The sequence below is a fragment of the Heterodontus francisci genome, chromosome 24, assembly GCF_036365525.1.
Source record: "Heterodontus francisci isolate sHetFra1 chromosome 24, sHetFra1.hap1, whole genome shotgun sequence".
In the NCBI taxonomy this organism is placed as follows: Eukaryota; Metazoa; Chordata; class Chondrichthyes; order Heterodontiformes; family Heterodontidae; genus Heterodontus; species Heterodontus francisci.
In genome coordinates this window covers 42,575,889-42,593,660 of record NC_090394.1, presented here as the reverse complement: position 1 = coordinate 42,593,660, position 17,772 = coordinate 42,575,889, and positions in this window count along the sequence as shown.

The window sequence follows — 17,772 nt, the reverse complement described above, 5'->3', positions numbered from 1 at the left end:
TCCTAAGGTATGGTGCCCAGAACTTCTCATAGGTTTACAAAGTTATGAATGGCATGGACAGAGTGGATAGTCAGAAGCTTTTTCCCAGGGTGCAAGAGTCAGTTACTAGGGGACATAGGTTTAAGATGAGAGGGGCAAAGTTTAGAGGGGATGTGCGAGGCAAATTCTTTACACAGAGGGTGGTGAGTGCCTGGAACTTGCTGCCAGGGGAGGTGGTGAAAGCAGATACGATAGCGACGTTTAAGAGACATCTTGACAAATATATGAATAGGAAGGGAATAGAGGGATATGGGCCCCAGAAGTGCAGAAGGTGTTAGTTTAGGCAGGCATCAAGATCGGCGCAGGCTTGGAGGGCCAAATGGCCTGTTCCTGTGCTGTACTGTTCTTTGTTATTTGTTCTTTGTATTCCAGGTGTAAGCTAACCAGGCTTTGTATAGCTGAAGCATAACTTCTACCCCCTTGTATTTTAGTCCAGATATAAAGGCCAGCAATCCATTAGCCTTTTTGATTAATTTCTGGACCTGTTATTGGCATTTTAATGATCGGTGTACCTGGGCCTCCAAGTCTCTTTGGACTTTCACTGTTTCTAGCTTTTCACCATTTAGAAAGTACTCTCGCCTATCCTTTTTCAGTCTAAAGTAGATGGCCACACATTTGACTACATAGAAATCCATTTGCCACAGTTTATGCACATTCATCTATCAATATCCCTCGGTAATGTTATATTTCCATCTACACTGCTTATAATACCCCCTATCTTGTGTCATCAGCAAACTTGAATATATGGCTTTCTATCCTACCATCTACTGGTGAATAGTTGAAGCCCCAACACAGAACCTTGCGTGACACCACGAGTCACATACTGCCAAGTAGAGTACCTGCCCATTTGTTAACCTCCAGAAAACTTCTTCTTGAAGCAATATGCTGGAGCCAATCTTTACTCAGTCTTGCATTTATTTTGCAAAAGGAAAAAAAATTACTCAAACTTAACCCAGTTTCAATAAGTGTCTCCTTATATATACTCAAATATGACCCTAATTAACACCTTACATCTGCATACCATTAAACACAATTAACACCATTATCCCTACCCTCTGGCTGAGCAGCAGGTGACAATTTCATAACCAGGTCAACTTTACCTAACAGTCTCTTATAAGAGACTTAATTGAATGCCTTCCCATACACACACACATATACAACATTCATAGATATTGCCCTTAGGCAAAACAAATCAGATTCCTACCTTTTAAAATTCCGTGCTGACTCTCTCTGAACAGCTGCAAATTGTCAAGCTGTTCAGTCACCCTCTCCTTAAAATATAGACTCTCATAATTTCCCAATAACAGGTTTTCAGCTAACTGGTCTATAATTCCCTGGTTTTCCCCTCACCTTTCTTAAATAGCAGAGTGACATATGCAATTTTCCAATTGTTCCCAAATCAAGAGAACTTTGCAAGATTATAGTTAGGGCATCTGCAATGTTCTTACTTACTTCCTTTAAAACCTGGGATGGAAAGCATCTGGTCCTGAGGATTTGCCAGTCTTTAGCATCATTATTTTCTTCATTACTGTTATTTTGCTTATGTTAATTTAGGTAACCCTGATTCAATATTAGTTTCCTTGGGATGTCTAACATGCTGACCTCATCTTCCACTATAAATATGGGTGCAAAGTAATTATTCAGCATTTCTGTCATTTTGTAATTTTCATTGACATCACTGCTATCAGTTTTCAAAGGGACAACATTGCTCCTGACCATCCTTTCTCCTAAAAGTTTTCTGTTGATTGCAAGTTTTTTTCATATTCCCTTTTTGTAGCTCTCACTGTTTTGTCACCCCTTGCTGTTCTTTGTATCTTGTCCATTACCAGGATCTGTGTTTTTTTTTTTGCATTTATGTTTTTTTCTTAGTTTTCTGCTGCCTCTTATCTCTTTAGTTGTTAGTGGCTGTCATTTTTGATAAATAGAGCACTTGTCCCTTCGAGGTATAAACTGGTTCGGTATCACATTAAATTCTTTTCTGAACACTTCCCACTGATCTTCTGTCATTTTACTCATTAACAGATTTGTCCAGTTTACTGTGAACAATATCTGCCTTATCCCACTGAAGTCAGCCTTACCTAAATCTAGAATCTTAGTGTTTGAAAGGAAGAAACACAAAACAGCTACTATGTTGAACTCAATCATATTATGATTGTTATTAGATAAATGTTCAAGCCCTGTTACACTGTTAACAAAATCTGGTTCATTACTCATTACTAAATCTAATATGGTATGCTCCCTTGTTGGCTCTAAGACATATTGCTGCAGAAAACTGACCCAGACACACTCAAGAAATTCACTAGCTTTCTGACATGTGTTAATCTGCTTATCACAATTTATATGAAAGTTAAAATCCCCCATTAAAACCGTTCTGCCTTTACCACATGCTTGTCAAATCTCTGCATTTATACAATCTACCACGTCACAGCAGTGACCAGGGAACTGTCATGAGCACAAGAACATACGTACCAGGAGCAGCAGCAGTAGGCCACTCGGCCCCTCGAGCCTGCTTCGCCATTCAGTAAGATCATGGCTGATATGTTTGTAACCTCGACTCCACATTCCCGCCTACCCCCAATAACCTTTCACCCCCTTGCTTATCGAAAATCTATCTACCTCTGCCTTAAAAATATTAAAGATTCTGCTTCCACCGCCTTTTGGGGAAGAGAGTTCCAAAGACTCGTAACCCTCTGAGAGAAAAAAATTTCTTTTCATCTCTGTCTTAAATGGGCAATCCCTTAAATTTAAATAGTGACACCTAGTTCTAGATTCTCCCAAAAGGGGAAACATCCTTTTTACATCCACCCTGTCAAGACCCATCAGCATCTTATATGTTTCAGTCAAGTCACCTCTTACTCTTCTAAACCCCAGCAGATACAAGCCTAGCCTGTCCAACCTTTCCTCATAAGACCACCTGCTGATTCCAGGTATTAGTCTCGCAAACCTTCTCTGAACTGCTTCCAACCATTTACACCCTTCCTTAAATAAGGAGACCAATACTGCACACAGTGGGCTGAATTTGATAAGCCCCCCGACATTGGGAGTCGTGGCGGGTGGGCCCAGAAAATACTTCCGGGAGAGGCGTGCCACGGCCTTTGACGCCTCCGGGTGGCCCTCCCACTGCTTGGCAGAGGAGCCTTTATTTAAATATTTAAATAAATTTAAATACATGCAAAAGCACTTACCTTATCCCGACGGCTGTCCCACGCCACTATTCCGGCAGGTGGCTAGAACTACCGCGCCTTCAGATCTCCGTTTGGAGATCTGAGGCGTGACACTGGTGGGGATGGGAGAGGAGCGATGGGAGAAGAGCAGGGTGTGATGGGGGGAGCATCAAAAATGGCACAATTGGTAGCATGGATGGTGGAAAGGGGTAGAGGGTCAAAGGAAATAAAGTTCGGGTGCAGGGGATGTTCGGGATATGAATGAAAGTTTTTTCTGGTGGGGGAGAGGGCAATTTATGTATAGATCACTCATTGGGGGGGTGAACCAGCATGGTTCAGGTGTAGACCGTCCCAACGGTACAGCCCCCATTATCCCCAGTACTGGCGCCAATGTCCCACAAACCAGAACACACTTCTACCACACCAGTCTTTGAGCCATGCATTCATTTCTCTAATCTTATTTGCCCTATGCTAATTTGCACATGGCTCAGGTAATAATCCAGAGATTATTAGACCACTACATTCCTTTTCGTTCCCTCCATTTGAACGGTTTGCTGTACCACGGTGCCATGGTCAGTTTGTTCATCCACCCTGCAGTCCCCACTCTCATCCAAACAAGCTGAAAAAACCTCAAACCTGTTGGACAATTGCAAAGGCTGCACTCCTGCACTCCTGCCCTCTGGGTCCCCTTACCTGCCTCAGCTGCAGCCGCACTCTCCTGTCCCTGACCCCTGACCAAATCAGAAGACACTATATTGTAAGGGGTATGACTGCCTTCTGGAATAAAGTGTCCAGGTAACTTTCCCCCTCCCTGATGCATTGCAGTGTCTGTAGCTCAGCCTCCAGCTCACTGACTCTGAATTGGAACTCGTTGAGCCGCAGACACTTACTGCAGATGTGGTTGCCTTGGATCACACTGGTGTCCACGAGCTCCCACATACTGCAGCTGCAACACATCACCTGCCCTGCCATCTTTATTGTGTTTTAAATATTAAATTAATTATTTAATTGATTAATAGGGAATACTCACCAGCCAATCTATTAAGCTATACTATTAGTATTCAGAACCTAATTACTACAATTGCCCGAGTTGTTTGAAGATAAATGGGAAAAACTCTCACCAACCAATCAACAACCTGTTTTCCTGTGACGTCACACTGATTTTTTTCTCAGAATGTGGTCGTTCTGCTCTGGTGGACTGGACTGACCTGGAATGGCTAGGATAGCTCTTTTAAACTCTGCTGCCGCTCTCCGGCCCCTCCTCTCTCCCGCTCTTTTAAACTCTGCCACTCTCCAGGTCCTTTTCTATCCCAATCTTTTAATCTCTGTCGCTGCTGTCTGGGTCCTCCGCTCTCCCGCTCTTTTAAACTCTGCTGTTCTCCAGGTCATCCTCTCTCCCGCTTTTTTAATCTCTGCCGCAGCTCTTTGGGTCCTCCTCTCTCTCCCGCTCTTTTAAACTCTGCTGCCGCTCTCGACAATAAAAAATTATGGATAAAATCTACAGGGTTATAAAAACTGACTTTGTCTTTTAAAATTGAACCTTTCTTTTAAAAAGTGAATAGTGTGCTCCTAAAATGGTGACTGAAGGGAACGGATTTGGCCTTTGTATATTCAAACTCTCTGACGGGGACAATTGCACCCATCTTACACCCATCTTAAAATATTCCCAAATTGAATGGGTTCTTCTGAAACAAAGAAGGTATGAAGTAGCCAGGTCCTGGGCCATTGTGCGCCCACCAGGGGGGAAGAGACCAAAGTGTATCCTATCGGAGGCAAGATGTAACACATCTTTACCTTAAAAGGCAGCCTAGAGAGAGAAGAGATACCCAGAAATTAGCATCTTAGAAGCTGGTTTCCAGCAAACATGAAGGCACGGCCCTGATGTAGAATTCTACATTTAACCTATACAGCAGTGAACTATAAGTGATCCATTGACCTCAACTGAACTTTCGACCAAGAGAGAAATCTACAATCACCTCAGGCCTGCAACCAAAGAGAACATGACTTCCAAAAGAATACAACAGGTTATCATGGCCCCTCCCCCAAAACCTACCCCCCGCTTAAAATCACTTACCTCTTTTTCTTCTCTATCTGTCTCTTGTGTGTGTGCGTGTGTGTGCACGCACGCACAAATGAATACGTGTGTGGATGTGGTTGCAATAATTTTGGGATAAGACATATTGATCAATAAACAATTGATTTTCTCTTTTAAACCTACAAGAAAACCTGTCTCTGTCTGTTTATTTGACAAATTATACACAAAGGGGTTAAAACCCTATTAACAAAACACACTTGCAGCAGTCAGCTGGGAGTTGAACAGTGGGAACCACCCAAATCTCACCACGTGGCCACAATAGGACCTATACGTAACTTCCATTACAGTCTTAAATCCTTTTGTATTTCTTTATATAATACAAAATATCTAGTACCTTATCTCTCATTATATCCTCTCTGAACTGAAATTATTTCATCCTTAATCACTAAGGCTACTGCTCCCTCATATTACTTTCCCTATCTTTCTTGTGGACCTTATAACCTGATATATTTAGTTGCCAGTACTGACCGTCTTGCAACGATGGCCGGAATTTTACGCCACCCCAGTGAGCCGGATGGTGGGGGGGGGTGGGGGGAGTAAAATTGAGCGGGAGGCTCCTGGAGGCCTTCCCAACCTGCTCCTGCCGCCGCCTCACTTTACGTTGGCCGGAGTTGGCCATTTAACAGCCACTTAAGGGCCTTTGCCCACCTCCATGGGGATTTTACCCATGGCAAGCAGGCGTCTGGGAGACGTGAAAGGCCACCCAGTGAAAGCTGGCCTCAGCGGCCTGGGGGTGAGCCCTGACAAACAGGCATAGGGTGCTCAATTGAGGGTTTCCCCCACTTCCCCAACCACCCCCAGGATCCGAGAGGTCCCCTTCCCCCCAAACGACCACCCTTGCCTCGTCAGGACACGACCAATTTCCCTGGCGAGGCAACCCTAACTTACCTGCACTCCTGGCTCCATGTCCTTGGCTGGGCTGCAATCCCAGCAGTGGTCGCCACTCCTACTGGCGCTGCTGGGACTAAGAGCTGCCGGCCCAATGATTGGCCAGCAGCTCAATGAGGCGGGACTTCCTCCCTCAAGCAGGTGGAAGTCCTGCCTTGGAACAATTAAAGCCTGTGGACACATAAAATACAGGACGGATCCCCAGGCTGGGCAGAAGTGGGTTTGCCACCAACTTTTACAGCGATGGCCAGCTCCCGTCTGCCCGGTGTAAAATCCAGTCCAATGTGTCCATAATGGCTATCTTGCCATGTCATGCCCTCCATGTTGAATTTGGGTTTTGCATCATGGGAGACCAAGTCTGCTCGTGGTACTGCACTTTAATGTGAAGATGGATAAGGATAAGGCCTGAAACGCAACAGCAAAATTTGTTTCCGCACATCCGTGGTTCTGGGCTTGAGCTGCACTGTATCTTGCAAAATGCACCCCTTGTTATGAACAAGCAGTAGGCACAGGAGAGATTGTTCAGAATGTGTAGAACCTAAAGACGCAGCAGCTTTTGAAGGGCTACAGCTCAGCACAGGTGCCTGCTAGTGCCACGCTTTCTGACCCCCTTCCGATGGGAATTCGAGAATGGGCACCTGCCAATAATATTTGAATTGGGGAACCTCCCCCTGAGCCCACATGCTCTGGCAAGTATTTCCTGGCACTAATCCAGGATTTTGGCACCTTATCATTGTTGCACCTTGGCCCCTCTCCGTCCTCATCTGGTATATTCTCCTCCCTCAAGCACTTCGTATGTTACATCCCTCCCTCCTTTCATTCACAATCCTGGTCACCTACTGCCCTGTAATGCTGCAAGTGAGAGGGCCTCCTCTTACCCTCCATTTTCTGCTCCCTAGAGAAAAAATGCTAATTCATAGAGCACCTTTCACGTTCTTAGGATGTCCTTCATTTTCTTCATTCAACCCCATCTGTACACACAATTATCCTGTATGGCACGGAAAACAGAGCAATCCTTTGATCCAGCTTCAACGATCTTCTCAAACCCTGTGCAGAGACACTCCCTGGACCTCACCTCCAACAACTAGTGCAAACTGCCAATGGATTTGTTTCAAAAAAAAATATTGAGACTATCGAGCAATAACTTGCATTGATATAATCACTGTTAATGTAGAACAACATTTCATAGAGGTGCAATCAAAAAAAAAACTGGGCACTGAGCCAAAGAAGGAGAAATTAGAAATGAGAAGGGGTGACCAAAATCTTTGTCATTGGTTGGCTTTAAGGAGGGTAATGAAAATGTGGAGGGGTTTAGGGAGGCAAATTCAAGAGGGTGGGGAATCGTGTTTCTGAATTTCCTTTCTTTTACTATCAGACGAGAAGCAATTGAATCCTCCTCATGGTCTATCACTCAGGCATACATCTGTTCCATAATGTGACAAACAATGTCTTGTAAGAGACTTTTTTGATTGAGAAACTTTGATGAAGGACCAATACCTATAGTACAGGACAGCAGTAAGATGGAGAAAAGGTGAGTGTGAGAGAAAATGAGATAAATCATTGGTAGAAGGATTAGAGGGGACATGAGGAAAACTTTTTCAGCCAGAGGGTGGTGGGTGTCAGGAATTCACTGCCAGGATCATAGTGGAGGCAGAAACCCTCAACTCATTTAAAAGGTACCTGGATATGCACCTGAAGTGCTGTAACCTGCAAGGCTATGGACCAGGTACTGGAAGGTAGGATTGGATTGGACGGCTAGTTTTTTCAGCTGGCGCAGACACGAAGGGCTGAATGGCCTTCTTCTGTGCCATAATTTACATTTTTTCTATATCCTCAGTCTACCTTTAACACTCACCCATTATTCTTTCTTACCCAGTTTCACTAGACTTCAAAGCAGATTTTAGAAAACAAGAGTTTATTGAGACAATCCAATGACAACTGACTGTTGCAGAGAGTGTTCTTCCTATTGAAAAGACCACAAGATACTGTTCAGGAATGTGAAATGGAATTCAATAAATTGTGTAATCTGTGGGTTGGCACTCCAGAATAAAATGACTATGAAAACTTCTGGATTGTGATAAAAACGCAACTGGTTCATTAATGACACGTGACTCCATTCCTACATTATGCAGTTATCCCTTAATTCGCTCAGAGCAACAAGGGCTGCACAATAAATACTGCCTTTAACTGTGTCACTCATATCCCAAGAATAAAACAAAAAATATCCATATAATTCTAGATTGGTTGTAATACCTTTGTTTTAAAAATTCCTTTCAATTTGCTCCTTTGTCTCCCAAGTACAAAGCTCAAGCTTGGTATCAACTTACCCATCATTTTTGATTATTTCCTTTTGTCCCCCAAACTTTCAGCCCTGCATTATGGGCTTTGGCCCTCCAGCAAAGCTTCATAAATAGTTAAAAATAAAAATGACTGAAGGCCTAGCGAGGGCCTCCAGTCAAACAAGAAGCACGTGATTCTTGATTGACAGCGACCCGTCACATTTCTGAACCTGCAATGGTGCTAACTTTACAACACCCAAACTCTGTTTCTCTAACTAGTTTTTTGTGCATCCCCCATTCCCTTTACCCCTCCATTGATGGATGAGCCGAGGTTCCACATTCTAGAATACCCTCGCCAAACCCCTCCATACCTCCATCTCTTCCTTTAGGACCCTCCTTAAAACCCATTTCTTTGACCAAGTCTCTGGTAACACTTCCCAATCTTGCCTTATTTGGATTAAGCCTCTGTGAAGTACACAATTTCTTCTGCATTAAAGGTGCTATATTAATCAATGTTGTTGTTAAATTTTGCCAATATCCTGGTAGTCAATTGGTTGTGGAAGAAGTAGGATTGGTCAGATAGCCTTCTCATTGCACCAACCTCATAGCCTTATGCTTGGTGGTTTCTGCAACTCCAGGAGAGGACTGTTCCTGATCATTAGCATTGTGGTCCATATTGATGGCACTCCAATACATGTTGTTCAACACAAATTGCTGACAATCCATAGGTGTGGCCACAGTGACACTATGATAGCCACACGTACTAATTTTAGTTGAAAATGCCTCAAACTCTCACATAAAATGGGTAAATGTTCTTTACATGTTTATACTTATTGAACAAACACCTACCACCATTCAGTAACAAGGAAGGAAATGATCAAAAAACACATTCACACTCAGCTTTTCATCTTACCAAAAAACATATAAAAAGGTTAAAGTTCACAAGTATGAAGATCACTTGATCAATTATGGTGTCTATTAATCCTTTTTATTTATAAAACAGAAGTACAATTAGCCACATGTGGTTTCCCAATTTGCCAGATTAGTCACAGAATCACAGAATCACAATAATACAGCGCAGAAGAGGCCCTTCGGCCCATCGAGTCTGCACCGATGCATTAAAGACACCTGACCTGTCTACCTAATCCCATTTGCCAGCACTTGGCCCATAGCCTTGAATGTTATGACGTGCCAAGTGCTCATTCAGGTACTTTTTAAAGGATGTGAGGCAACCCGCCTCTACCACCCTCCCAGGCAGGGCATTCCAGACTGTCACCACCCTCTGGTAAAAAAGTTCTTCCTCAAATCCCCCTTAAACCTCCTGCCCCTCACCTTAAACTTGTGTCCCCTAGTAACTGACCCTTCAACTAAGGGGAACAGCTGCTCCCTATCCACCCTGTCCATGCCCCTCATAATCTTGTACACCTCGAACAGGTCACCCCTCAGTCTTCTCTGCTCCAGCAAAAACAACCCAAGCCTATCCAACCTCTCTTCATAGCTCAAATGTTCCATCCCAGGCACCATCCTGGTGAATCACCTCTGCACCCCCTCCAGTGCAATCACATCCTTCCTATAATGTGGTGACCAGAATTGCACACAATACTCCAGCTGTGGCCTTACCAAAGTTCTATACAACTCCAACATGACCTCCCTGCTTTTGTAATCTATGCCTCGGTTGATAAAGGCAAGTGTCCCATATGCCTTTTTCACCACTCTATTAACCTGCCCTTCTGCCTTCAGGGATCTATGGACAAACACGCCAAGGTCCCTTTGTTCCTCGGAACTTGCCAGTGTCAGGCCATCCATTGAATACTTCCGTGTCACATTACTCCTTCCAAAGTGTATCACCTCACACTTTTCAGCGTTAAATTCCATCTGCCACTTTTCTGCCCATTTGACCATCCCGTCTATATCTTCCTGTAACCCAAGACACTCAACCTCACTGTTAACCACTCGGCCAATCTTTGTGTCATCGCCAAAATTACTGATCCTACCCCCCACATAGTCATCTATGTCGTTTATATAAATGACAAACAATCAGGGACCCAGCACAGATCCCTGTGGTACGCCACTGGACACTGGCTTCAAGTCACTAAAACAGCCCTCTGTCATCACTCTCTGTCTCCTACAGCTAAGCCAATTTTGAATCCACCTTATCAAGTTACCTTACCCTGTATCCCATGTGCATTTGCTTTTTTGATAAGTCTCCCATGTGGGACCTTGTCAAAGGCTTTGCTGAAATACATGTAAACTACATCAACTGCACTACCCTCATCTACACACCTAGTCACATGCTCAAAAAATTCAATCAAATTTGTTAGGCATGACCTCCCTCTGACAAAGCCATGCTGACTATTCCTAATCAAATTTTGCCTCTCCAAGTGGAGATAGATTCTCTCCTTCAGAATTTTCTCCAATAATTTCCCTACCACTGACGTGAGACTCACTGGTCTATAGTTCCCTGGCTTATCTCTACAACCTTTCTTAAATAGTGGGACCACATTAGCTGTTCTCCAGTCCTCTGGCACCTCCCCTGTGGCCAGAGAGGAATTAAAAATTAGGGTCAGAGCCCCTGCAATCTCCACCCTCGCCTCCCACAGCATCCTGGGACACAAATTGTCCAGACCTGGAGATCTGTCCACTTTTAAGCCTGCCAAAACCTCCAATACCTTGTCACTCCCGATGACAATTTGCTCAAGAACCTCACAGTCTCTGTCTCTGAGTTCCATATCTATTTCCTCATTCTCTTGAAGACAGATGTGAAGTATTCATTCAACACCCTACCAATGTCCTCTGGCTCCACCCACAGATTTCCCCCTTTGTCCCTAATGGGTCCTACTCTTTCCCTGGTTATCCTCTTCCTATTGATATACTTATAGAATATCTTGGGATTTTCCCTACTTTTACCAGCCAGAGCTTTCTCATATCCCCTCTTTGCTCTCCTAATTGCTTTCTTAAGCTCCATCCTACACTTTCTGTACTCCACTAATGCTTCCATTGATTTGCTCTCCTTGTATTTGCTAAAAGCCTCTCTTTGCCTACTCATCGTACCCTGAATGTTTCTGGTCATCCATGGTTCTCTGGGCTTGTTGTTCCTACCTATTACCCTAGAGGGAACATATTGGGCCTGTACCCTCCCCATTTCCTTTTTGAATGCCCCCCACTGCTCTTCTGTAGATTTCCTGACAAGTAACTCTTTCCAGTCTACCTTGGCCAGATCCTGCCTTATTTTGCTAAAATTCGCTCTCCCCCAATCCAAAACCTTTTTTTGCAACTTGTCTATTTCTTTCTCCATAACAAGCTTAAATTGTACCATGTTGTGGTCGCTATCACCAAAATCTTCCCCCACCAGCACATCAACCACCTGTCCGGCTTCATTCCCCAGAATTAGGTCCAGCACTGCACCCTCCCTTGTTGGATCCTCTACATATTGAGCTAAAAAGTTCTCCTGTATACATTTTAAGAACTCCACTCCATCTGAGCCCTTAACACGATGACTATACCAATTAATGTTGGGAAAGTTGAAATCACCTAATATAATTGCCCTATTTTTATTTTTACACACCTCTGCGAATTGCACACATATTTGCTCCTCAATTTCCCGCGGACTATCTGGGGGTCTATAATAAACACCTAGCAATGTGGCTGTCCCTTTTTTATTCCTAAACTCTACCCATAAAGCTTCATTTGATGGCCCCTCCAAGATATCATCTCTCCTTACTGCAGTAACTGATTCCTTAACTAATATTGCAATGCCCCCTCCTCTTTTACCCCCTCCTCTGTCTCGCCTGAAGATTCTATATCCCGAGATATTGAGCTGCCAATCCTGCCCCTCCCTCAACCATGTCTCCGTGATGGCTACTATATCACAATTCCACGTGTCAATCCTTGCCCTTAACTCATCCGTTTTACCTGCAATACTCCTGCATTAAAGTAGAGGCCATCCATCCTGGTCTTACTCCCTTGAAACTTACTTCCACTGTATTCCCTCTGACTTGTTTGTTTTCCTGTGTTTAGCTCTGTCCCTATTCTGCTAGGAGTCTGCATCCCCTCCCCCTGCCAAATTAGTTTAAACTCCTCCCAACAGCACTAGCAAACCCGCCAGCAAGGATGTTAGTCCCCCTCTGGTTCAGATGTAGACCGTCCCGCTTGTACAGGTCCCACCTTCCCCAGAAATGGTCCCAGTGGTCCAGGAATCTAAAACACTCCCTCCTGCACCAACTCTTAAGCCACGCATTCATCGCTGCTATTCTCCTATTTCTATACTCGCTCGCACGTGGCATTGGGAGTAATCCAGAGATTACAACCTGGGAGGTCCTGCTTTGTTAGTCTGCTGCCTAACTCCCTGAATTCTTGATGCAAGACCTCATCCCTCTTTCTCCCTATGTCATTGGTACCAACATGTACCATGACCTCTGCCTTATCACCCTCCCCCTTCAGTGGGAGATGTGCCGATTTTCCTTGGATGGTGCAGTGGGAATGTATACATGGATTCCCAGGGAGACATAATGACAGGATGCAAATCACATTTCCTAGCAGGAATGTTGAGGTGGTGTTTTCTAATGGGAGCATGTATCTCTGCTCTGCAGTGGCTTTGATTCCAAACATGCTCGATCGTTCTTTTGATGGCTTTGATATTGGTCCTGAGGACAACATTTGTCCTTAGGACTTAGAAGAATTGAGCCTTTAGAAGATCTCATGGTAAATGAGGGAACTAAATACAGAGTAATGCTTCAATCAACACTGTTCAATCAAATACTCTCAGTCTAGGTACAGCACAAGTTAGATACAGAATAAAGCTCCTTTTGCATTGCCTGAACAAGATGTCTTGAACTGAACTGTGCAGGAGAACCAAATATTACAAAAGTTCTACCTTGCCACACCTGCCATTTGTGGCTTTCCAACATGAGATGAACAGCTTATCGCTAATTTATGTTAAATTACAGGCAATTTGTGCTGCGGATCCACACCTGCAAGAAACTGATTTGAGAGTATTCCAAACCCATTTTTCTTTGGGACCTTTGGATATGAGGAAGACAGAAGAAATTTCTCCCAACAGTCTGAACTGTGTAACAATTTAGAAATTTAGAGATGATAAAAGCATTTGATTCTGGCTGAGCCACTCAGTCCCCAGCTCTAGTTTGTTCCTATAAAGCATATTGATTGAGTTTTTTTTCTTTTCAGTAATTTCAGGCCAATTTTTTTTTTCATTTCATAAGTCATTGAAACATTGGAAAAATTCTGTGCTTCAGGGTCTCGTTGCTCAGTAAAGTGGAACTGGTGTGGTTTTTGACTTGAATTTTAGAAACTAGCCTGAATAAACTCCTGGGAATTTGTTAGCTGTGGCTACATGTGAGGGATGGAATTACTGAAATGTGATACCTCTCTATCTCTGTCATGTTGCACTCTTTAGTGTTCAATGTTTCCTGTGTCTTACTCTAATTTACTTTCATTTCATCATTTCAATTTGAACTGATCAGTACATATTAGTTTATCTCAAATTGGTGTAGGACATCAGTGAGAAATCAAGGCCCAAGTTTAACTTCCCCCTACCCCCTCCCCCCCCCCCACCATGCCGCAGCCTGGTGGAAACAGGGTTGGGGGGGTGGGGGGCGAACAGTTAAAATGAGGTCAGTCACCTCTCCCTCTGTTCCCGCTGCCTTCCTGCCATGTCAGAGGAACAAAGAAACAGGAGAAAGCCAATCAGCCCCTCAAGCCTATTCCACCATTCAAAGAGATCCATCCACCTTTGCCCCAAATCACTTAATATATTTGGCTAACAAAAATCTATCAATCTCAGATTTAAAATTAACAATGACCTAGCATCATCTGCCATTTGTAGACAAGAATTCCAAACATCTACCATTCTTTGTGTGTTGAAGTATTTCCTAATTTGACTCCTGAAAGGCTTTGCTTTAAAGGTTAGACTTTGTCCCATTGTCCTCAACTCCACCATCAGCGGAAATAGTTACTAAAAACAGAAAATGCTGGAAATACTAAGCAGGTCAGGCAGCATCTTTGGACAGAGAAACAGAGTTAACGTTTCAGGTTGATGACCTTTTGTCAGAACTGGGAAAAGCTGGAGATATAATGGGTTTTAAGTAGTGAAAGAGGCAATGAAAGAGAGAGGGGGAAGAATTGTGTGGAAGACAGGAGATTAAATGACATAAAAACAGAAAATGTTGGAAATATTTAGTCTGTCTGGCAGCATCTGTGGAGAGAAAGACCGAGTTAATGTTTCAGGTCGATGACCTTTCATCAGAACTAAACTGCAAGCACAGGAGCTGCAGCACTTGCCCTTTTAAGCTCCTCCCTTCTCACCTTTCGAGGCCTCAAACATTCATTCCAGGTGAAACAGCGATTTACTTGCACTTCTTTCAATTTAGTATACATTTGCTGCTCACAATGCAACCTCCTCTACATTGGGGAGATCAAATGCAGATTGGGAGGCATTTTGTAGAACACCTCCATTAAGTCTACAATAATGCCCCCAAGCTTCTGATCAACTATCATTTTCATTTGAATTCTCTGCTCCACTCCCACTCCCACTCTGACCTCTGCCCTCAGCCTCTTACAGTATTTGAATGAAGCTCATATTAAGTTCAGCTTTCAATTAAGCACTTTACAGCCTTCTGAACACAATGAGTTCAACAATTTCAGACCGATCTGCGCCCTTTTTTTCTTTTTTTTTTGTTTTCGGATGGCAGCTGTTCATGATTCTTCCATTCACACCTCCTCGAGACACATCTTTTGCTTCTTTACTGGTTCCATTATCACTTACCTTAAATTATCAACACTTTTTTCATTTAATCTCTTCTGCCTTCCACCCTATCACAGGCCTTCACTTTAGTTGTTCCCTCCCCACCCCCACCGGCCACCCCCCCCCCCCCACCCCCCAGCCCCCCGCAACCTCACTCACTCCCTTTCACTGCCTCTGTACTTGGTTAAAACCTATTACATCTCTAACTTCTCCCTGTTCTGATGAAAGGTCATTGACCTGAAACATTAACTCTGTTTCTCTCTCCACAGATGCTGTCAGATCTGCTGAGTATTTCCAGTATTTTCCATTTTTATTTCAGATTTCCAGCATCACTGCAGTATTTTGCTCGTGTATCAGCAGAAATAGTTTCTCTCTAACTATCCTATCATTTCCCTTCAGTATCTTGCAAACTTTGATCAGATCACCCTCAACCATGTAAATTCCAAGAAATACAACCCCAGTTTGTGTAATTTCTCCTAATTTAACCCTTGGAGTTCAGGTATCACTCTGGTAAATCTATGCTGCACTCACACAAAGGTGTGGTGCCTAGAACTGCTCAGTGTTCCAGGTGTGTTTAGCTTAGTTTAGTTATACAGCACTGAAACAGGCCCTTCGGCCCACCGAGTCTGTGCCGACCATCAACCACCCATTTATTCTAATCCTACACTAATTCCATATTCCTACCACATCCCCACCTGTCCCTATATTTCCCTACCACCTACCTATACTAGGGGCAATTTATAATGGCCAATTTACCTATCAACCTGCAAGTCTTTGGCATGTGGGAGGAAACCGGAGCACCCGGAGGAAACCCACGCAGACACAGGGAGAACTTGCAAACTCCACACAGGCAGTACCCAGAATTGAACCCGGGTCGCTGGAGCTGTGAGGCTGCGGTGCTAACCACTGCGCCACTGTGCCGCCAACCAAAACTTTATATAGCTGAAGCACAACTACTACCTCCTTGTATTCTAGTCCAAGTGGATGACCTCGCATTTCCTTCCATTGAAATCCATTTGCCACAGTTTTGGCCATTGGCTTAATCTATTAATATCTCCTTGTAATTTTATGCTTCCATCTACACTGCCTCAGTACCTTGCTCTACGGCAGCGAGGCCTGGACAACGTATGCCAGCCAAGAGCGACGTCTCAATTCATTCCATCTTCGCTGCCTTCGGAGAATACTTGGCATCAGGTGGCAGGACTATATCTCCAACACAGAAGTCCTTGAAGCGGCCAACATCCCCAGCTTATACACACTACTGAGTCAGCGGCGCTTGAGATGGCTTGGCCATGTGAGCCGCATGGAAGATGGCAGGATCCCCAAAGACACATTGTACAGCGAGCTCGCCACTGGTATCAGACCCACCGGCCGTCCATGTCTCCGTTATAAAGACGTCTGCAAACGCGACATGAAATCGTGTGACATTGATCACAAGTCGTGGGAGTCAGTTGCCAGCATTCGCCAGAGCTGGCGGGCAGCCATAAAGACAGGGCTAAATTGTGGCGAGTCGAAGAGACTTAGTAGTTGGCAGGAAAAAAGACAGAGGCGCAAGGGGAGAGCCAACTGTGCAACAGCCCCAACAAACAAATTTCTCTGCAGCACCTGTGGAAGAGCCTGTCACTCCAGAATTGGCCTTTATAGCCACTCCAGGCGCTGCTTCACAAACCACTGACCACCTCCAGGCGCGTATCCATTGTCTCTCGAGATAAGGAGGCCCAAAAGAACACACACTGCTTACAATGCCACCTATCTCTGTTTCTTTGGCAAACTTGGATATGCGACTTTCTATCCCATTTTCTAAGTTGATAATAAATACAGTGAATAGTTGAAGCCCCAACACCAATCCTTGTGGGACAACACTAGTCACATTCTGCCAATTTGAATATCTACCCATTATCCCTACTCTCTGTTACTTAGCCAACTTCCTAAACAAGTCAATAATTTGCCTTCAATTCCATGAGCTTCAACTCATGGGCTGAACAATGGGCTGAACAATTTGCATCCATCTTCAGCTAGAAATGCTGAGCGGATCTCAACCTCCTCCCGATGTCCCCAGCAACACTGATGCCAGACTTCAGCCAATCTGATTCGCTCCACGTGATATCAAGAAATAGCTGAAGGCACGGGATACTGCAAAGGCTATGGACCCTGACAACATTCTGGCAATAATACTGAAGACGTGCTCCAGAACTAGCTGCACCCCTAGCCAAGCTGTTCCAGTACAGCTACAACACTGGCATCTACCCAGCAATATGGAAAATTGCCCAGCTGTGTCCTATACTCAAAAGGCAAGACAAGTCCAACCCAGCCAATTACCACTCTATCAGTCTACACCCGATCACCAGCAAAGTGATGGAAGGGATCGTTAACAGTGCTATCAAACAGCACTTGTTCAGCAATAACCTGCTCACTGATGCTCAGTTTGGGTTCCGCCAGGGCCACTCAGCTCCTGACCTTATTACAGCCTTGGTCCAAACATGGACCAAAGAGCTGAACTCCAGAAGTCAGATGAGAGTCACTGCCCTTGACATTAAGGCAGCATTT